Raw genomic sequence first — 22,760 nt, 5'->3', positions numbered from 1 at the left:
CTGTGATTTAAATATTGTATGAATTGACATTAACATGTTGAAATGAACAGATTCACCTACAAATCCAAAAGAAACTCATTTTATTTCATCCACTGTCCCTGTCAGCCCCGATCTTCTCAGGAAGAGACGAGCGCTTGAAAAGGAATTGCTGAAGATAACGTTTCAATTTTACTACTGTACATGTTTTATTCACCCCAAAAAGTTAAAATGACTGATATGTAAGACTTCTTTTCCCAGTGTTCAGGCTAAAAGTTCAAATATAAAAAAAAAATTTTTTTACAGACAGTGTACATTTTTTGAAATCCAAAATAAAACAGATGGCACAGACGTATCTTTGAACAAAGCTTAATAGTAAAGATATAGTAGATGTTTGCAGCTGTGTCCTCTTACTATCAAATGTGTTTTTATTCTACGGTCTCAAATTTGGGTGTTGGGGGAATTTATTAGGTGGCACCTACCCAGCCCCTTCAGGCCCTGCCATTGTTCAGACGTTCAATTTATTGGCTTCACATGGATATCACATGTACCTTGGGAGTTTGAAGTGGGTGATTAACACCTAAGCATGTGGTTTTCCCATATGTTTCAACTTGCGATCTTTAAAGTTTTGCAAGAAATTCTCCTCTAAGATCATCTAAGCTCATCCTGAGAAAAGTCCAGCCGATAATTTGTGTATCTGTTGCACGGTCCTCAAGTGGAAAAAATCTCATCTGGGAAAATTGACCTTTTTGAGCATTACGCCATTTTATAATAGAGGAGAGATGTTATGATGACTTCCTGAAGGCAATGTTTCAGAAAGAGCAGGACTTTTTAAAGAGACAGAGGCCCAATTTAATGGCATTAAATGACCAAGTCAAATTTATATTAAGTCATATTTGATATTTAAAGCCTTTTTATAACAACTGAAGATAAAACAGTTACTTGATTGTGCTACAAAATGGCACTGTGAGCCTGGAAAATACATAATGCTACCACAGGAGATTAAAGGATTTCTCAAACGTGCAAGAAAGAATCAAGGCCACACTCCAGGTATGTTTTTGATAGTATTAAAACATAATGTAAAAAAAAAAGTTGATTTTACATATCAGTGCTCCCTTACAGTGCCACCTGCTCAAATCGGTATACTACAGCGTGAATGTGTTCTGAGCCACATCAGACTCTGTGATTCAGATGGGGCTCTTTGCTGGGTCACTTCTGCCAGTTAAACAGAGCTACAGGCCTGTCGGGTCACCTGCAACAATAACTTGCGTCTGTACATCTGCAGCGGTGTCTGGCTCAGGTCAGATCCACGTTCCCTCTCTAGGTAGCGCTGAGGGCTGGTTGTTTGGGTGCTGGCCTTGCGCACACAGGAACATTCCAGGCTCACAAATAAAGCCGTGGCTGTTTCTGTGTTGCAGTGCTGACTAGACAAGTGCCTCTCTGCAGGGCTGATGAAGTCCCTCATCCCCCGCTGGTAAATGATCTGACACAGTTTTTAACCGCTGCAGTCGTTTTTTTCCACAAGCCCTTGTTATGAGGCGGGTTTGTTATTCCCGCCTTCTCGGATTCCTCCGCTCTCCTTATGCACTTCCCTATCTATCCACTATCCATCCTCTTTCCGGCTTCTTACGTCTCCCGGTCATTTTCCGCACATGTTGTAAGCAGATGGAGAAAAAAAGGTGTCTATATAGAAGATATGTTCCCCTTCTTAAGCAGCCTTCCATCCTGCGGAACCAGCATGGGACTAATAAATTCAACATGAATTGAAAGCTAATGAAATGTGCACCCCCACCCCACCTCCTCATCTCTCCCTGCTTACAGCCAGACACTTGGAAGAAGGCTGAACACACAACTCCTTGAGCACAGAGAGAGAGAGAGAGGAAGAGAGAGAGAAAATGAGATCATTGTCACATTAAAAGCAGCAGTCGACAAAACTACAAAACCGGCCCGCTGTCATCAGGCTGACCTGGGCGACTGGCCACAACATGTTCAGCATTCCTCTGCGACATGGCGCTTTGTCATTTTCCTCAGAGGGACACCGAGGGCCGGGCCACATCAAAGCAATCATCCGGGGCTTCTGGTTGGAGAAATAAATAAGAAAACGGAATAAAAAGACACTTTGAAGGAGCACACATGAAAGCAGCTGGTTCCAACGGCGAGTCTGTTGTTGTGGCAAAAAGCAGCGCTGAATTCTGATTGTTATCGAGGAGCATGCCATAAAAACAAACATACGCTCCACAGGACGTCTGTACAGGTTTGCAGACACTGCAGTTTTCCCACAGTCCATATGGACCGCCACAGTAAGTTCAGAGACAGAGGAGGAGGAGGATGAGAGAGAGAAAGAGGAGGAGCAACTGAAGACAGATACAAAGTCACTCGGATCCTGAAAGTTCAACTCAAGGACATGGTCAGAGGCACGGTGTTGTCTGCAGGGCAGTTCATGCAGTGGAAGCTTCTCTCAGCAGGACCAGTCATGTTTCAAAGTTAATCAGCTCTAAATTGATTAATTATGCTGAATGCTGAATGTGGGCTGGAGCAGACATGTCGAAGTCCATGTAACTCTCTCTACTACTCAGCAGTATGAATGAGGAGATCAGTTTACCTTCGAATCATCTGCTTGTGTTTCTATTTAAATCCTCTTTCAACCTGCAGCTGAAATCAAAAGTTTTCGTCATTTCTGTTTGCTAAATGCCAGAAGTTTGAAGTGAAAAATATTTTAGGATTTTCTCTTTAAATCAAGATGAACAATTTTAACCTTACATCTGACCTGTCTGCTGTGTTCCTTGGTTCGTTGTGATGCTGTTTGCCAGCTGGCTCTCGCTTCAAAAAAAGTAATTGCTGTACTTATTTCAAGATTATATGACACACAGGCAAACTCTACTTACTGATTAGTTGACTTCAGGAAGCAGTTGATTATACTGGATTTTTATGGGGATATCAATGCGTTACACTTCAAATATTTTTTTATTTAGGAATAATTTATCCGAACATGATACAAATATAAAAATAAAATAGTGCACAGTAACAAGAAGTGCATAAAAAAGAAAGAAAATACCAAAATTTTTTATTTCAGTTAACATATCATGCTCAAAATGGGGTAGGAAGAAGTGAGAACTTATAAACTCCTCCCCCTAAACACTTGAGACTTTAAAGTCCTACTGTCATTAAAAAATCAAAATCAAAATCAAAATGGCAGTCAGAAGTAGAAGTTACTAATATTTACCATACATTTTCCCATTTTATGCTGGTTTATCTTTCTAAACCCTTACACCAAGTTATTATCTGCAATACACACCTTATTGCTTTCTGTCACCCATATGAGTATCTATTGAAAATTACCTCTTTGTACTTTCTTTTGAATTGAGTTAAACTATTGCTTTGTTTTAAATCTTCATGTAACCTGTTCCATAACTTTATTTATATTTACTGTGCAGTACTTCTAAATTATGTTTCCTATTTTGGTTCCATTTCATGGTTAAGTGTTACTTTGCATTGATCAATCAAAAATAATTCCAGATAAATGATATTGTAATGTGACTATGAATGAAAAACGTCAGAGATGAGAACTTTTGCAACGCACTGTACACTGCAAAAACAAAAAATCCTGCTAAGTATCCTTTGTCTAGTTTGAAGTGCAAATATCTCAAGTAAGATATAAAACAAGTTGAAATAAGACAAGCGCAGCAAAACTAACTTACAAGTAACCTTTCAGGCAAATTAACTATCCTAGGCTGCAGAAATTTGAATACTTTGGCCTTAATTTTACTCACCTGTTGCAGTGAGTTTATAAAGCTAGTGTTGCATAAGTTCCCATTCAAATTCTATTTTTCTGACTCATTGTGTTCATTTTCTGAACCTCTGTAATAATTTTTTTGCCCACAAAAGTGGGGGCTTATCCAGGATCTTTTGTATTTACTTCTCACAGACTTTAGTTTGAATGAATGAAAATGAGCAAACTCAAACCTTGCTGCCAAAACAAATTCTGAACATGCTTTATTGTCGCGTTAACTACCAGGTGGGGTGATGACCCATTTCAACATTATCTTTATTAATAAATATGTTTTACTCTCCTGAATTTGCTTGAATAAAGCAAAAATAAATAAAAAATAAATAAAAAATAAATAAATAAAAACAGTTCAGCAGCATCCCATCCATTCATGCGTTCACAAATTCACTACCCAGAATACAACTCTGTACACTCTCCTATATTTTATGTTTGTCAATATTCATGAACAGGTTTTATTTGGACATTTCAGTCAGTGCTCAATAAATATAACAAGTGCAGCCTCCAAGGTCTCAGTAAACATTCTCCTGTCAATAGATATTATTGACAGATACAATATCTTCCTCCATTCAGTGATCAGTTTGTATGTATTATTACCTTTGCTCAGAATATAAAGTAAACATTATGTAACAACGATCATTACTGGCTCAATACAAGGTGCCCAGGTTCTCACCCAGATGTATTTTGTTGAAGCCGCTCTTACGTCAGACTGATTCAGTGTGTTGTGTGTTTGCGTGTGTGCCTGCGTGTACCAGAAAATGTGTGCACATGTGTTTGGAGCTATTATTCACAGCGTAATATGCCAAATATCCTCTCTCAACACTCCAAACTCACATCGCAACATGAACGCTTGCCCAGCATAATGCATCATGGATGATTGCATCTGTGTTACATTTACTCTGTAGAGTGTCTACTTGTGAGAGGCAATGCAATTAATACATTGTTGTGAAAAGGTACTTGCCCCACACCAGATTTTGTCTGATTTTACTTTTTTTAATTTTAATTTTAATTTTTGTGACAATTGGATGTTTTGGCTCAACATTAATTTCAGGGGAAACAAAAAGGGTGGTTTAAAATAATGATTTTATCAGTGACGTGCGGTCAGGGGAGGCAGGTGAGGCAGTGCCTCACCAGCCATCATGGAAAGAAGGAAAATATATAATCATAAAGTAATTTAAATTGTTATATTCATCCGGTGGTTTGTACAAAAAAATATTTATTTTTCATGTAGCTTCACCAATTTCGATTTTTATTTGTTCAAAATCGCTGAATTTTCTTATTTTCCCATTCAAATGCTTGGAAGCGATGCCGGTGAGGCAGCAGATTGCGCAACCCCTGGCTCTGCGCTGGCTGCTAAGCGGAGAGAGCATGTTGCTGTACGGCGTCAATAAAATGTTTTAAACAAATTTAATATGTGAACTTATTTACAATAATTTAGCTTATGTATATAATGTACAGTGCTTTTTGTCACCAACTGTGTTTGTGTAACGTGTTTCGTGTAATGAGCGATTATAAACGGCAGAGAACAGGTTCGAGGTGAGGCAGGCAGTTCTCTTGCCTCATGGCAGGGGGCGCTCAAGATCCCAGACGTTCGTCTTGTTCACTCCTCAACTGCCGAGTAAGTGACAGCGAGCTAGGCTAAACGATTCGGGAAGCAAGTCAAGTGCAGCGATAGATTATAATAGAGATAGTGATTTTTTTCCTCTCGCTTATCCCGACTTTCGACATGGATCATCCATGTAAGACATGTAAGACAGTAATAACATTTATTTTGTTTTGTTTTTTAAGGAAATGCGTGTTTTGTGAGCTACAGTTTGTATGTGTAAGGATGCAGAAGTGAAACATAACCTGTAAACTGCTGTCAATCTATGCATCTATTTGCAAATCTGATTCTGATGACGTCAGTGCCTCACCAGCTATGAACCTCACCGCACGTCACTGGATTTTATTTATAGGAAGGGAAAATGCTGCCTAAACTAACCTGCTCCTTTAGGAAACATAATTTCCCCCTAAACTTAATAGCTGCTTGTGGCACCACCGGCGGCAATAGCTGCCATTAATGAGTGTTTTCCATCTCCGTGGAAGAAGACAGTCAAGCTTTTTCTGCTAGGGAGCAGAAATATGGTTCACGTTGTTCCATATCAACAATCACATTTTGCTGCACAATAATGGTAATTAGTTGAATTGTTTAATTTGGCCACATTTCTAAATTCGTCTTACATAAGTCTTGTTTCTCAACATGGGAAACATATGTTTAAATGCTTAAATACATTATTTAATAGACAGTTATTTTTTATATATGTCATCAAAATGCTAACATTTACAGGAGTGTAGATAATTAGGGGCTGTGCTATGTGTAATAATTAGTTCAATGTGTAAGTTCGGCTATCGGTATAGAAGAATCATCTAGCTGAGGCGTTGTGTTGTGGTTTTGAAACTGGAGGATTTTAATGTGGAAAGAGACTTTTGAACTTTCACAGTCTAAAGTGGAGTCCCACTGTTCAGTGGAAGCCCCGCCCCTGGACTTTGATGGGCGATTTTGGCAGATAAAATCATTCCTTGGTAATGCTGCAGAACCAGAAGCCACAATAGAATCAAATATACATTTAATTAATTAATCATTTGATAATGTATTTATTTATTTATCTATTTATTGTCTCTTTTGGCCCTTCGTAGACGGTACCTGCTCATGTGTTCTCGAATATTGTTTTCTCGTTTTGGGCATGATGTGCTGCTTTTTGATACTTTTAACCTTCTTCATTTTGTCATGCAGGATGTGTTTGAGTGATTTTCCGATTTTACCAATCTCATAGTAACCTGTAAAAAACTGGAAATCAGCTGTTCAAACTTGGTTAATTGCAGTTAATTTACACTTTTAAAACAATGAGGTAACTCCATATTGGTTTGGATAGCGCTCCCACTTTAAAGATTTAGGCTAATTTTTATATACACTCAGGTTGTTTCTGTCCAATATTAACATTTATTGTGCAAAAATGTATTGTGTGACCATTTTGCAGGATTTTCCGCACAATCATTTGAAAGACAGAAGTTTATGTTACGCTTTTTATCTAATGTCACCATGCAGAACTTAAAATGTGCTTAAACTGTCTGCTTGTTCACAGCAGATTAGAGGCATTGAAGTAAGACTTTGTTGAAATCTCCTTATATCTAACTTGATCAGATAATAACAGCTGCCATTTTAACCACGGATTCTCTGAGGGGACGTAGTTTAAAGGCACATTCCGTTTCATTTTAGGCTTTTCACATCCCCACTCACTCCACACACAGAGAGGTTCTCACACGCGCGCACGTGAAAAGTAAGCACCGCTCACTCTGGCCTTTTCTCTGTGATTCATGACAGTGTGTGACCCAATGAGTCAGAGCTGGCTCCACAACAGCATGAATTAAAGGAAGGAGTCGGTAAACTTTTGTGTTATTCTGTGGCGTTTCAACCCTGACATTTACATCATGGATCTCCAGCCTCTCTGCATTCAGTGGACCATAGAGTTCAGCAAAAGGGAAGAAAATAGAGCCATTTTGGCAATTGTGTGTTTCTTTTTTACATTTTTGGGATTTTGTTTGTGTGCCATCATCCGGCATGTTTTCACCGAAGCAGCCCACAAACTGAAGACGCTTCCCTATCTGGTGATGTGAATAAAACTGAATGCAAATCAGCTCTTTGCAAAAATGTGTTTGTTCACGCTTTGGCTGAAAATGCAACAGTGTTCTTGAATAAATCATTCCGTTGAAAAAAAATAAATGCATTTTTTTTTTTGTACAGATCAGATGCATGCCACTTAATTCAGTTGCCAAATCATTCGACAGAGATTACTCCTGATTTACAATGCAAAAGGCTGATTTTGCTGGGAAGCTACTGCCATCGGTAAAATACTGTTCATCCTCTGGCAAAAATATGTAGAGACTTTTAAGATTGGAATAAAAAAAAAAAAACTGGAAGTTAACACTATTTAGGAAGTCTGAAATGATCAGGATTATTCATCATAGCGAGTGTTTGACTGGTTGATCAACATATTTTTACACAGTTCATTGTTATCGTGTTTGTACACTACCACTTCTGGGTGTGGTGGTATTGAAATGTAAAAGATTATTGCTTTATACATGCACAATTTATGTTCTGTTTAAAACTGAATAAGGGAAAAGGACAGCAAACCTTTACTACGACATCAGATTGTAGCAGAATAGTATTTTATCTTGCAGATAATGATCATAAAATTGTCAAGCAATATCTAAATGCAATGCTTAATTGGTATTTAGCTAGTTTAGAACTTAAGGAGGAATGGAGTTGTGGCTGTTGAGTCGGAAGGAGCAGGAGCTTCTTAAAGAGACAGAGGCCCAATTTCACAGTTAAATTTCGAAGTCAAATTTCTTTTAAGTCATGTTTGATATATATAAATATATAGCATTTTTATAACAGCTGAAGGTACAGAGTTTCTTGATTATGCTATAAAATCAGACTATGTGCCTGGAAAATGCATATTACTGCCCTTTTACATCCATTTTTGAATGGATAGGTTGAATTTTTGGTGTACAGGAAGTGTTCTCACATTCCCTCTAAAATGAGCAAATTTGACAAGTTTGAGTACTCAGTCAAGTGTAGCGAATAAATCCTAGAGGTTTGCACATTTTGCAGATGAGCAAGAATAAATTTACAAGAGGGACTTTAGAGCTGTAGACCTTACCTAAATATAGAGATAGATGATGGGGTTTTAGAGGATTAGAGAGCACACTAAATTATTTATTACTTCTGGATCTTCACCAAACCATTTTAGGGCAGGTGGACATTACTCTTAACCATTAGCTTCCATTGAAACTAATATTTGAGAGGGAAAGGATCGCTTTTCAGCAAAGACAATCCACGTTGCTCTCGGGACAAAGCAATGCGTTTTGATGTTGTTGTTTTTTTTACACAGCTCTCAAATCCAGTAAAGGAAATGAATACAGCTGTCACAAACTACAACTCTGAACACAATTAGAGGAGAAAAATTGTCCAAATGATCTGTAGTTTTGTACACTTTTAATTATTAAATATTCTTGAGTCTTTTGGCTGTCTACTGATGAAAAATTGATGAATTTATAAATATGGGAGTAGATTCTGAGATTAACTCTAATGTGGGAACTGCTTTTCACTTACAGCAGATAAGTCAGCATTCTTGAGAAGACCACTGTGTGATGCACCCCCACAAAGAACACACGCACACCCACACACACACGCACACACACGCACACACACACACACACACACACACACGCACACACACAGCTATCACTGCTGCTGTTGCTCAGGTGGTGACCTTCATTTTTTGTGACACTGTTCAGGTCATGAAGAGGGAAAAGATAGAGGATGAGGAGGGTTCAAGTAAAGATTAGCAATATGCATTTAGCAAGGAATGCCTGTTTATCATAATGTCCCACTGTTGTTAAAGAAAACTTTTTAAAAATTGCTGGATTTCTTTTTTCCCCCTCCAGGGGGTCTTTTTGTGGGCTCTAGTGTCCCTTATATGACAGTAGGCTGACAGGAAAAGGGGAGGGAGAGGGGGGAGGACATGCAGCAAATGTTGGCTGGGTCCGGGAATCGAACCCACAACAGCCGCATCGAGGATGCAAGGCCTCCAAATGTGGGTTGTGCTATCCCCTACGCCACCACAGCACACCCCTCTTGTTAAATATAATGTTGCGGCCCTAATAAATTATTAAAAGTAACATAGAATCAATATAAGGATGAACTTTTAATATGATTTTAGTGTTTTATAAAAGCACTATAAGGCATTCTGCTGTCTCGCTCTGGAATACAAATAAACACTGGGAGAGTCCAAGACTGAATCAGGATACTAAACAGCAACACACCATTTATTCCTTTGCACTTCAGCCAAACAACAAGTATCGGATTATATCTGCCTGCATCTAAAATCTCAGATAGATGCACTCAATTGGAGATAAAGTGCTCCAGCATTTCTATCCAGCCGCACGTCTATCCCCCATGCAGACCTCTTGGTTAATAATAAATGGGTCAGCTGTTGTCGTACCAATTGTTGTTGCATATTGTTCTTTGAGTAATCTCGTTTGATCAAGCATTTTCTAGCATCCTACACTTCAAAATAAGTAATAAAAGTAAGTATGACTTGTGTTCTCACAGTGATATTGGTTGTTGGGGAGCATGGTGAAGAAGAAAGAAGAAAGCGAGCTAAGATGCAGCAAAGGGCAGTTAGACATGAAAGCAAACCTCAAACCACTTAAGATGTTTATAGAAAAGCTTTAAAAAGGAGACTACAACTAGGATTACATCTACAAGATGTGTAACTGACAGATCAAAAGAGTTAAAAAAAAAATCTAGGCTCATTACTTTTGGCTAAAGAGAAGTAAGGGAAAGTAATTAATCTGTTACTACTTGTAAACTCGGGTAGTCAGAATACTGCTTTTTCAGTCCGAGAGCAGATTTTGAGGAGCAATTGTCCAATGCCATGAGAAAGTACGTGCTGAAATATTAAACTCCCCCCTGGCCCAGTTCTGGTCCGATGTAGCAGGAAAACATTTTACTGATGCCTTCCCTTCTTTTTTTCTCTCAATATCAATATCATCAATTTCAAAACTTAGCTTTTGTCAATCACCATTATTTCCTCCTCTGCAGAACTTGTGAACTCATAATAGTCATTCATCTCTGCCATAATCACGGTGTTTACTATGTCGTTGCAAATCACGCATGACAAAACTCCATGACGCACATCTTTACGAGAGTGCGGAGATCAGCTTGGTGTGTTTTGTAGGCCGTAAAAGTTCTGTGCAAAACAGACAAAAAACACTCAACAGTTCGACTTTGGTGCGACCACACTTTCATCAATGTAATATTTCAATTCGCTTGGGATTTTTTATTGTTTATGTTGTTTTCAATATGAGTCCTAAATAACGGAACGTTTTGGCCTCGGCTATCAATGGGCCTCTTTTATGGGACCTTTTTGGGTTGACTGAATCCGACCAGGCAGAAGGTGTGAATCATGACAGAAATGACTTCCCTCCACAGCCAGACTGCGCCTTAAATATAGGGCAATATATCCTGTTAAAGGAGTCCGTTGAAGTGGTCTAGGTGTCTAATGAGGTTGCCTCCTGGGCATGTCCCGCTGGGAACAGACCACAGGGCAAATCCAGAAAGAATTGGTGTTAGTGTATGTTCCCTCGGGCCAAGCAACGGCCAGAGGGATTTCCTGTAAGCTGGAGAGGGCTGCTGGTTAGGGGAACGCGTGGACTACCCAGAGGATACTTTATCTTGGATTTCACTGGGTTTCTATCCTGATTAGATTAAGATACATATGTAGGACCCTCATCCACAGCCAGAGTTATTGATATGGATGTGATTGCTTTCAACCCTCGACAATCATCGCAGAGGTGATCCCCAGAATTCAACCAGCAACTGTTTTACCCCGACTACATCTCTCTGGGGCTGATGCATTTCTTTGCTTTAAGTATTTGCTCATTCCAAACATCTCGGTGAGCTCTCAGCTGACTTTAATACAACCTTTTTACTCCGCCGTTTTTGATATGCTTGACATGAGTGCGAGCGTATCGGTTCCGAACTCCTCTGCCACATGCCCTTCTCACAGCTCACAAAAATACAATATTCCAGAATATTTTGTCTGGTGAAAACAGAAAATATTCTCAATACCTGCTTAAATGTTGTTGTTTTTTCAAAAGGTATACTCTTAATCTAACAAACAAGCCTCATTGGAAAGCATGTTCTAACTTATTGGATGTGACAAATTATTGATTGTTTGGTTAAAGTATGCAGATGAACAGGAGCCAATACGCTGTGATCCACTCCAACTACTAACAAGACGAGAATGGGTCCCTACCAGTTCAAATTCAGCCCACTGGTTGATATCCTGTGTGTTGGAGTGAATTGCTCAATTTCTGAAGAAGAACAAGCTTTTACACTATATAAATTCCTTCCATAAATGGCATGGACTTTAAAATAAAAAAAGCCTTTAAAAGCTATTAAAATGCTCCAATCATTCTTCATTGAGCTGTAAAAACAGACAGATTCTAAAGATACTTTTGGATACTGGAGTTGTGATAGAAGGAGGGCGCGCCGAGATGAATCAGTTTTGTTGATGTGATTGTTGTTGGATTGGTGCCCATCACTACAGAGCAGCTCAATGAGCAGCTGGTTTAAGTTCTGGTTGAAGAGTCAATTCAAGTCCAGTTTATTTGTATAGCACATGTCAGCAGCAAGGCAGTTCAGAGTGATTTATATCACAAAAACATGATACAGTCATCAATTATGAAACAAGCAATAAACATTACGTTTTGTCAAATCCTGTCATTAAGTCTTGATTCTGAAAGTTTGTTCCAGATTTGTGGTGCATAGAAGCTGAAAGCTGCTTCAGTTTGGTTCTGGTTCTGGGGATGCAGAGCAGACCAGAAACCAAAAGACCAGAGTGGTCTGCAAGGCTAATGCAATAACACAAAAGATCTCTTATACATTTTGGTGCTAAACTGTTCAGTGATTTATAAACCAACAAAAGTATTTTAAAGTAAATTCCTCGAGCTAAAGATCCAGTGTAAGGATTTTAGACCAGGACCGATGTGCTCTATCTTCCTGGTTTTAGTGAGAACGCCAGCAGCAGTGTTCTGGATCAGGTGCTGCTCTCTGCTTTATTTTTTAAAGTTATGGTAACTAGTCTTATTTCTTGTTATCGTCTAGTGAGAGCATGTAGATATAAAATAGTAGGGGGCTGATCACGGCAGTGGCGTAAGGGTAAAGCACAACCTACAAATGGAGGGATTAGTTCTTGACGTGGCCGTCACAAGTTCGAGTCCCAGCCTGATGACGTTTGCCCTCTCTCATTACCCACTTTCCTGTCTGACAATTATCAAATAAAGTCCACTTCAGCCAACAAAACCATTTAATAAATTAGGCGGGGTCCCAGGATGGTACCTTGGGGCGCCACACATGTGGCTCCTGTCCACTCCGATGAGAAGTTACCTATGGACACAAAGAGGACTCAACAGGAAGAGGAACATGTGATTTCCTGTGTTTTCTTTGACAGCCTTTCTCTCAACTCATAAATTGTCCTTGGATAAAACACTTTTCATCATAACAAGGCAGTCTGGGATTGTCTTGCCCTGCTCAGGGATTCTCTCTTGCCAAAAACTGTCAGAATGGCTCATAATGACATCCTTGTGTTTTCTCTGGCCGAGCACTCGGTGTGTCCTTGACTCTGCTAGTTGTTAGGTTTCCAGGAGAACACAACCAACTCAGGACCCTCGGTGTTTGAGTGTCAAATGTGCTTGAAAAGATTATGCATGTGTGCTAAACACACATCTATGTTTCCTTGTATGGTCTTATTTATTCACTTTTCTTTTTTTTTTGTGCTTTGCGGATGCGTACAGTACAGCAGCCCCATGCTCTGCTAAAGCACGGATCCAGGCTCTTGTTCCTCAGCCATCCTGCCCCGTCTCTGGTGAGTAATCAGGTAATTGATCATAGAGACAGGTAATTATTCCTGTGCCAGGCTCACTGGCAAATGAAAAGTCCGGCAAAAAGCATCCGTCTCATCCAACACAGCCTGCGGTAAGAGGACAAGAGAGGTGTAAAAATGGGACACTGGGAGGATAGATAGCCAAACGAAAAGACCTTGAATCAAAACGCTTTTTTTCCTTTCTCCTCATAAAGTCTTGTATCGGTTGAAACAAGATATTTAAATACACCTTATAAAAGAACACAACCGATTATTTTCTCGCTGTCTAAAATTAAATAAGATGAAATTTTTTGATTTCTGTTGCCAAATGCCAGAATGATGAGAAAAATGAATTAATTTCATTGCTTTGTTTAAGGTCCAAATATTACATAGATAAGGATAACTATGACTGTGAACTATTTATGACATAATAGAAAAATAAAAAAATATTAGCTTTGATATCAGGAAGATAACTGTCTACAAGTCCAGATACAGTGGCTGAAAGTGCTACTTTCTTCTTTTCAAATAACTATCTGCAGGCTAAAATGACATCTTTAAGGAAGAAGATGGGTTTTGTTTCACAGAGATTAGCATGTTTTGGTGCAAAATGTGTGTATCAACCCCAGAACAAAAGTAAAAGATCTTGTGAAGATGCCGGCCAATCTTTATCCACCGTGAAATGAGTCCTGTACCAATGTGACGAAGCCATCTCTACGAAAGCAAAAGTAAAGGAAAAGTATATTACGGAGAGGAGCTTGTGGACCAGAGAAAATCATTCCAGCTGTCAAATACCAGCGTGGTACTTGACGGTGTAGGGATTGGGGCACGTCACAAAGTATCAATTAGTAACAGAATGTCACGTTACTTAACAGCGACTTAAGTGCGAGTTTTGCAGTTGCTTTCAAAACCAGCCAATGGTTTACTACTCAATTCCACTCACTTCTCATCTCCGTCCAGTGGCGCATCTGGGTTTTGTCCCATCGAGTTTGATCTCTCAGTTTACATTTCATCCTGGCCAATCAGTGAACAGAAGGAGAAGCTATGAACAATGATGTCATTGTATTTTGACAATGTAGTTTGGCAATGGCAGCAGAGGAAGCCAACGGAGCCGTTCAGTCCATGTTGGCCACACTACCAAATATTGAGCAATTAAAGTCGCAGCAAGAAGAATGTTTAAGGCATTTTATTGCTGGCATAGATTTTGTAACCCATCTCCACAAATGGCAGTGAGAGTACGCAATATCTGGTAAGCTTCATAGAGTGATTTTCTTTACGATCGAGCTGACGCATTGCATACGTCACAGCCAAATGACATGACTATGTAAGCGTTAATCAAGGGGCTAGTTTTCACTAGTCTATCAAAACCTTGTTCTCAGTTCAGAACGTAACATATCCGACTCATTTAAATCAGTACTGCCAGGAGGGACAAGTCAAAATTCCTAAAGCAAACAGAAATACACAGAGAGAAAAAAACATTTTTTTTTATTCAGTGTATATGAATATCTGGTTTCAACTCCAAAAGACTAGATCAGTGTTGCTCTACGGTTTTGTAGATAACACAGAAAAGAAAGGACAAGTTGAGCAAAAGCCCAGAATCATAATGGCAGCTACAGTATCTATTTCCACAAATGATTTAAACATTTCAATTGCTATATAGTGTGTCTCACTTGACTTGCGTTCTGTCGGTCATAAAAGGTGAGCTACTGTTGGCGTGACAGAGTGCTTACACGCAGAATTTTACCTCCCCCTGCCTGCATCTTTGATAGAGATCGCTTGCTTCATTGGTGTCATTTAGGTTTGTTCTGGAGCAGTGAGTAAACCAATCTTCTTACATGCACCCTTGTCTGCAGTTTGCTCTTGATTTATGAACAGGGAATAACCGAGCTGAACTTGGTGCTCATTTGTCACCTGTCATTAAGATGTACTGGTAAGGTGTTTTCTAGCTCCAAACAGCCACCCTCAGCTCCCCGAGCCCTCTCAGTCTCAGAGCTGTTGATGATGCTTTTGGGCCTGTGTTGCGAAGAGCGGCACCAGAAGAAACAGAGGAACAACGGAGCCTTGCTGCCTCTCCAGCTGTGCCTGGCTCACAGGAAGAAAAGGGAAGGGAAAAAAAAAAAGAAGCCAGCTGCATTATGTGTCGTCGGGTTCGTCTGCTGTAATTGCGTAGCCGTCTGAAGCAGAAGATCTCTTCCCCCTCGCGGCGATCACTCATTGTCATTTTTCATCTTCACAAGTTTGTGCACAATGCCTTTTTTTCCCCCCCTCCTTGCCTCCCCTGCCGTCTTCCTCACGCACCCCTCCACCACGCTCTGAAGTGGTTGCGCTCTTGTGGGCTGAAACTCCCACTGGAGACAGACACTTATTTGGCTTCCGGATAAAGCGAGATGTGTGCTGAATTGAAATGCTAAGTCTAGCATGAAACTCCAAGGGCCATGGGAGACTAATCAGTTGTTGAAAGGCAAATAAATATACAGTATAAAGGCTGTCTGCAAATCTAATTTTGCCTGGACGCATGGTGCTGTGTTTTGCTGCTGCTGAAGGCTTAGTTTTAAAACAAGCACATTACAGCTTCTTCCAACCGCCCACCACTCGCTACATTTGTCTCAGTTTAGATTGACTCAGTTGCATCGAAAATCTTTCAAGCCTCTTGTCACAAGATGTGAATAATTTAAGAAATAGTGAAACAAGATTTTTCTCAGAACTAAACTTTAAATCCTACTATCAATGACAAAACCAGTCTCAAAGTTTTTCAACTTGTCAATCTTGCCTGGCCATTGCCTTCCTGTGTAGTTCCACGTGATTCTCATCTACCTTCAGTACTCCGTCTGGTATTTCTCCCATTGAGTTTGATTTCTCCAATTGAATTTCAACCAGGCCAATCAATGAACAGAAGGAGGACTTGTGAATGATGATGTCAGTTGAATTGTAGTCTACGTTGTAGTTTCACAATGGCAGTGGAGGAAGTGAATGTAGCCAGTCAGTCCATGTTGGTTGTTCTTCCACATTTTGAGCAATTGAAGTCAGAGCAAAAGAAATGCATGAGACATGTTTTGTGTGTGCAAAGAAGCCAAACTACTTGAAAAAGTTACATCTTAAACTCAAATGATTTGGACTAAAGTGAACAAACTAAAACACACACCTAATGGTTTGCTGGTAGTACCTTAAGTACTTGGACTCTTGATGGTAACTTTGAATTGCATTGTAGAAGTACGGCGAAGTTAAGAGAATTGTCCAGAGAGTTCAGAGAAGACTCAGTTACCGTGTACAAACAATGTACCTAAAGATACACTTGGCAGCGTAACTTGGAAGAACAGCTTCTTGCAGTTGTGGTGGCCAAAACCCTGAAATGGAACCAGGTACTGAGATTTCTGTTTCCACAGTAACGTACATACTTAACGCTAAGTGTTTTCTTGCCTGAACTCCAAGTCGTACGCAACCATTGACCCAAAAGCTCAAGAAAAGGTCAGTACCAATTTGTCCACAGCTATATCAAAACTGGATTTGTTTAGACTGAGAGGTCAGAAGTATGTCTGAAGGAGAAAAATGAAACACATACTGCTAGGACAGCATGCCTACAGGGAAACATGGTGATGGTCCAGTGACGTTCTAGGGTAACTTTGATTCCTCTGGTAAAGGAAACCTGTAGCATGTACAGTACATCTGTGAGGCTAAAGCTTAAGTGTCTTTGGTCTCTAAAACAAGACAAGAATCCCAAGCTTAAAGTTTCATTTCAGAAGTGCTGAAACGTACTACTATTGTCAAGATCTGCGGTATGTAGGAGGTGAGGTAAACACAGTGGACCCAGGCAGTAGAGAAAATGATGGTGGTTTTAATGATGAAATGACAAGAACACAAAGTCCAGGCAGCACAGATGAGCAGAAGGCTAGGAGCTCAGAAACTGGTAGCAACTGGAACAAATGCAGAGACATGTGACACAAACAAACGACTGGAGAGATGAGGACCCGACAAGGAACAAGAGACACAGGTGGGATTAAATACAGGGGAACGAGACACAACTGGGATCAATCAAGGGGAAGACAGGACAACACAGGGACTCAACTGACACAGAAACCAAAATAAACACACAGAAAACTCCAATCCTCACAACTAATGCCATCGCAGACTCAATTGAAAATCTCTGGTGGGAACTGTAACCCCTCATATCATCAATACTGAACTTGAGGTCTTTCGCCATAGGATTCCTCATGGGCACTACCAGAAGCAAATGCATGGATGATCGCACATTTGCATTACAGCGACATGTGGGGTGGGGTCAACTAAATATTAAAGATGCTTGTTATTAATTGTTAAAAAACCCAAACTATTTTGGGGTGGGGGTTAACAATAGGTAAGTATGGTGAATGTCCCCTCCTGCCCCCGTGTTCATCTCTGGTAAGGTTACAGGCTGAGTCTGAAAAAGACTCAGTTGGAGATGTCATTAAATATGTATTTCCCTCAGCAGAAATCCCTCTAGACACACTGCTGAACTGACATTCTGTTGGTGTCCTCTGCGCTTCATGTGGAGTGAGGGGACAAGGAGGGTGGAGTGGAGAAAACAACACTGGCAGTCAAATAAAGAAGCAGTGTAAGTGATAGGGGGACATGTTTGACAGGTAGACGAGGCAATGGCAGGGAAAGGTGCCTGAAGAGAAAGGGCTTCACTGACAAACCATCTGACGCAGGTCTAATTGATGCATGAGTATGTCATGGTCTCATTAACAAATTCGAATCTACTGAGATTCCATTAAAGATGTTTTTCTGCTTTGTGGAGGACATAGTCTTTGTTCCTGTCATGTTTTTGTTTGTATTTGTTTTGCTCTCTGCTCCCATTAAACCTGTTTTCCATTACAAGTCAGGGTACTTGCTCCTTGTTCGGTCGATGATTTCCTGCTGTAGTGCATTTTGTTTATTACTCTGTTCATAGCAAGAGCCTTAAAACAAATATTATTTATCAAAATAATAGGTTGGTTCTCTCTAATCTTTCAAAAGGCTAGCATTTTAATAGCTTGTGGAAGTAAGCTGTGCAGTGGTTTTGCTTTTCATGTTTTTTTTTGCTTTTCAGAGTTAGTGAGGAGTCTCCAATAATGTTCAGTGCCTTATGTTTGTGCTGCACAAACACAGAACACTTTATTTATATATATTTTGTTTGATTTTGTTAATGTGTCAGTTGTTCATTCCTGGGAAAACTTTTGAAATGATGGTGGTACAAACAAATATTTTTTGCTGCATAAACATTAGACTCCAGTTTAGTTTAATTTGTGGGGGGTGAACTTTACTCAGGTTGTACGAAATCACAAAGATGTTGTGGTTCTTTTAGTCAACCCTAAAGAGTCTGTGGCAGCCTGAGCTCACATTATGTTTGCTACAATGTCAGATGACTAAGGAGGCGATATAGCGTGACTGCACTGAGGCAGCATTTCTGGCCCTGCCTATTCCATTCCAACACAGGGTGGACGAGAGTTTTCTTCAACGGCACATTAGTAGATAGAGAAAAAGAGGAGTAAATTTCCATGAAAAAAAACTCTGAAATTTTTAGATAAATCTCAGAAATCATTAAAAAAATATAAAATAATTTTTCTGAATTTAAAAAGTTACAAATTTGTTCTGAGAAAGTTTTAGATTACTCTCAGTGCATTGTAAGTAGTTTCTTGGAAGAACATGGAAATGAAATTCTGAAATTTCCTTTTTTTTCCTCCTTAGTTTCTTTTGTTTTTTTCTAGAATATTTGTCCTTTTTTGCAAAAAAAAAAAAAAAATCGCTCCTTCTTTTTTTTTTGTCTCCAACAGCCCTGATACGCCGTCGTAGTTTTCTCATCTCTCCTTTACCTCTGGCTATTAATCAACATAGTTAAGCAGGAAAGTTTTGAAAAGATGATGAAAAGGCAAAGTCTAACACTTTTTGACTGCATCTCAGACAGTTGAGACAAACTGGGAGTTAGGAACCGGACTAATGTGGGTGAGGAAGGGCCGGGGCGGGGGTTTGGCAGGGTGATTACATAGGCAGCAACACGAGCGTACCCCCTCCGTGGTGTTGGTTCTGCCAGATTATTTAACAGAAGCGGGTGGCAGGAGTTGACATGGTTTCACAGGCTGTGTGCTGTGCACACTCCTCAATTGTAGATGGGAAAAGTGTGACAGCTGTAGCTCTCAGAGGGCTGGTGAGGGAGCCAGAGAGAGAGAGAAGAAGTATGCAAGGACGAACTCTATCCTCCTCAAGCAGGAAGAAATTAGACTGTCTTCTGCATATGTGTGACATGCACCCAAAGTATCACACACACACACACACACACACACACAAATGTTCTCCTTGTTCATGTTAAATTAAATATGGGGTGGAGGTAATGAGGAAATTATTCAAAATCCTCGACATGCTTTAAATCAGATTATGCTCTCCCCCCTGCCACACCGGACTCAGTCTTAAGACACAGATTAAAGCGTTTCTTCCTTAAGGCACACACACATGCACGCACACACGCAGACACATGAAGTGAGATATATAGGAAGCTCTTCTGCATCCATCTCAGTTAGAGACAGAGCAGAGAGGAGAGGCAAATTATCCACGGCTTTCCCTTCTGTCTGGATTCAAAGCAGGAAGTGGGATTATATCTGCTGCCATCTTGGAGAATGGCTACATTCAGTCCTGAAAGAAACCATGGTGAAGATTGTAAGGGGGTGGGGGGCGAATCCAATCAACATGGCTGTCTAATAACGGCTGTATTAACTAGTGATAGAAAGACAGCGAGAAAGATCACTGGCTCCATCCATCCCACTCCACTTTTTTCGTGCCTTTACATACCTCCAGTGAGGGAACAGAGGGTCCATTGTTTAGCATTAGGGCTCTTACTCTCACAGAGACATCCTCGCTGGTGCACCCTGCAATTATGTGATAATAAGGCCCATGTATTTCGCATGTCATAACAGCCAGCAGGATTGGTTCTGAGTCGTTAAGGAAATGGGTGGTGAACGCTACAATGGATGCTGTGCCGCCATATCATACATGTTATCTTAATGTGAGGAAATGCATCCGCCGTGACCTTGTTGGCAGCCTTAACATGCGTGATCCATGGTAATGTATGTAAATTTTGGGTGCTTACTGCATAAATAAGAGCTTGATGTGTACATTTTAGAGATACATGTGTGTGTGTGTGTGTGTGTGTGGATTTGACGTGGTGGGTCACACGTCTCACAGGACCTCGTGGGTTAAAGCTCACAGCTGGAGGCAGTGGATAGGCCACGTCTCAGAGGCAACAACAACAACAACAACAAAAAAATCAGCTTACACAAACAAAATGAAAAAGTCAATCACACTCACAGACGCTGGAGGTGGAGGCTGAAAAGGGATGCACACACACACACACGCCCACGCACGTGTGGTTACTCATTTCGTGCTGCGTATTAGTGTGTATGTTTGACTCTTAATACACTTAAAGCAGTTAGTATATGGTATTAAACTGTATATTTTCAGTGAATGTTCTCTTGTTGTAACACTGCATGCCTATCAAGTTATCAGATTTGGAAATTGTTAGTCATTTTTGAATGAGTTTTCCACAAAAAAAAAAAAATACTATCATTTCATATAGTCCACTTCTACATTTTAAGCAACTTATGGTATCTCATGTCTTATATTGTTTCAAAAGTTTGATTGTAAATAGTGAGAGGAAGCCAGAGGACCCAGGGAGAAACCAGGAACGCAAATGCATTAAACCCAGGATCTTCTTGGTGAAAGGCAATTAGCCTAGCATTACAGCCTTTTTAAAGAGTCGGTATGATGTAAAAAGAAAAATTTGAGCTTTATATTATGCTATAATGCATACCTGGAGTGTTGCTTTGATTCTTTTATCCATGTTTACTTTAGTCTCCCATGGCAACCATTCAGCCTTGCAAAACACTTGGGGGACTGAGCCCTTCTGCCCGGACGAAGCTTTCCTTCAGAGCTGCAGTTTCCACCTCACGGAGCAGCCTTCTCCCATGACTCCCCCACTCAGCTCCTTCAGACTAGCCAGCATCAATTAGCAAGCACCTGGTGGAAATGCACATCTACTGAACTCGTCATACGAGCCACTTCTCAGTTCAGCGCTGGTAAAAATGTTGTTAAAGGGTTAATAGAGAAGCCATGTTGTGATGACTTCCTGAGGGCGGAGTTTCAGAAAGAGCTGGAGTTTCTTAAAGAGACAGAAGCCCAATTTAAAGGCGTTAAATTACAAAGTGAAATTTCTTTCAAGCCATATTTTGTGTATACAGCCTTTTTATAGTTTTAATGTTCTATGTTTTTATTGTGCACCCCTTTGTGATTTAATCAATCAAATGTGAATTACATTTAATTACTTGCTTACAGATTTACTTACTTTTCTTAACACACACTGAGTCCTACTGTAGACGTTTAGGTGAAAGTATGTCCATGTGCTAGCATGGCTCAGTCAAAGTAAAGATTGAAATCCAGTTGATAACTTAAAGCCAAAGTTGAATATTTTACATTCAGTTTGACTGAGGTTATCTTGCAAAGAAGAATTAGCAAAATTTCAGTTTCATGATGGAGACAGCTGGTTTCACTGCAATTACAGCTGTAATACACATTCAAAGCATTTGTGTCATTTATTTTTTTTATTTATTTTTAGGTTTTTACTGGTGAAAGGTTTTGAAAATAAGATTTTATGTAAATATCATTTCAGGAGTGTGATGCTTCAGCAAGATGCTCGTAACTAAAATGGCGGTTCCAATCTAAAGTGTTGTTGCCCATGTTTGCAACCGATTGTAAGTGGCTGCTGATTACTACATCTTAAATTTGGAAATTTGCTGCCCAAAGCAGCTGCCTGCAGGTCTGGCTTTTTATTTTGTTCATAAGTTCCGAAGCCAATTTCAACTTTAGCTAAGCGTAAAGAGAATCGTTCCCAAAATTAACGGCTTAAATGACGTTTCTAAGTAAACACCTTTAGATATCCGGGATGATGCAAAAAACAGGGATATTTTATGACAAGTTAAAGAATTAATCACAAAACATATTCTGACCAATGAGCCTAATTTCAGTAGGAGCTGTTTGATATCTACACTCACACTGAGGAATATGCAGATGCAGGGATTGTTTCAAAGTATACAGTACACTGTATGCTTTTAATAACCGGCATCTGCAAGGAAAACACGATTTTTCACCTGCAGCGTGCCTTTATTATGTCATATTGTCGTGCTGCACCTGCACACACCACGAGCTGTTGATAATACCGACGCTGAAGTATTCCGTCTTTGAACTTCCGAGGAACGCAGGTCTTCCCGGACCCGACTCATAAAAATGGAGGAAGGATGCAAGGTCAGTCGAGCCTGTGGCGTCGAGCAGCGGTAAATGAAATATATTTCCCATTTCTGCCGAACAAAGTCAGCAATATTCATGAGGATTATAAAGAAAGAGCGGAGAGGTGAACGGCTCCGCTAAAAGCTTGTCAGCTTTACCTGCGCAGCTGTTTTATTGTACGCCGCACTGAAGATTCCAGCAGTGGCTAGTGTAATTAGCTTTTGGCAATCTCCATAAGATTATTTCCT

At 40.0% G+C, this 22,760-nt stretch overlaps 1 long non-coding RNA gene across 1 annotated transcript; it reads right to left on the bottom strand.

The window, feature by feature from the left end:
* Positions 1 to 1,087: 1,087 nt before the first annotated feature.
* On the bottom strand, positions 1,088 to 21,156 carry LOC122844976. Its single transcript, XR_006372959.1, has 4 exons — positions 21,044 to 21,156; positions 1,943 to 2,053; positions 1,796 to 1,831; positions 1,088 to 1,701 (listed from the first exon to the last, which is right to left on the bottom strand). It is a non-coding gene; the product is annotated as an uncharacterized LOC122844976 (long non-coding RNA).
* Between the last annotated feature and the right edge of the window lie 1,604 nt (positions 21,157 to 22,760).

This window comes from Gambusia affinis, linkage group LG15 (assembly GCF_019740435.1).
Source record: "Gambusia affinis linkage group LG15, SWU_Gaff_1.0, whole genome shotgun sequence".
Lineage (NCBI taxonomy): Eukaryota > Metazoa > Chordata > Actinopteri > Cyprinodontiformes > Poeciliidae > Gambusia > Gambusia affinis.
This window is presented reverse-complemented; position numbering and strand designations above follow the sequence as displayed.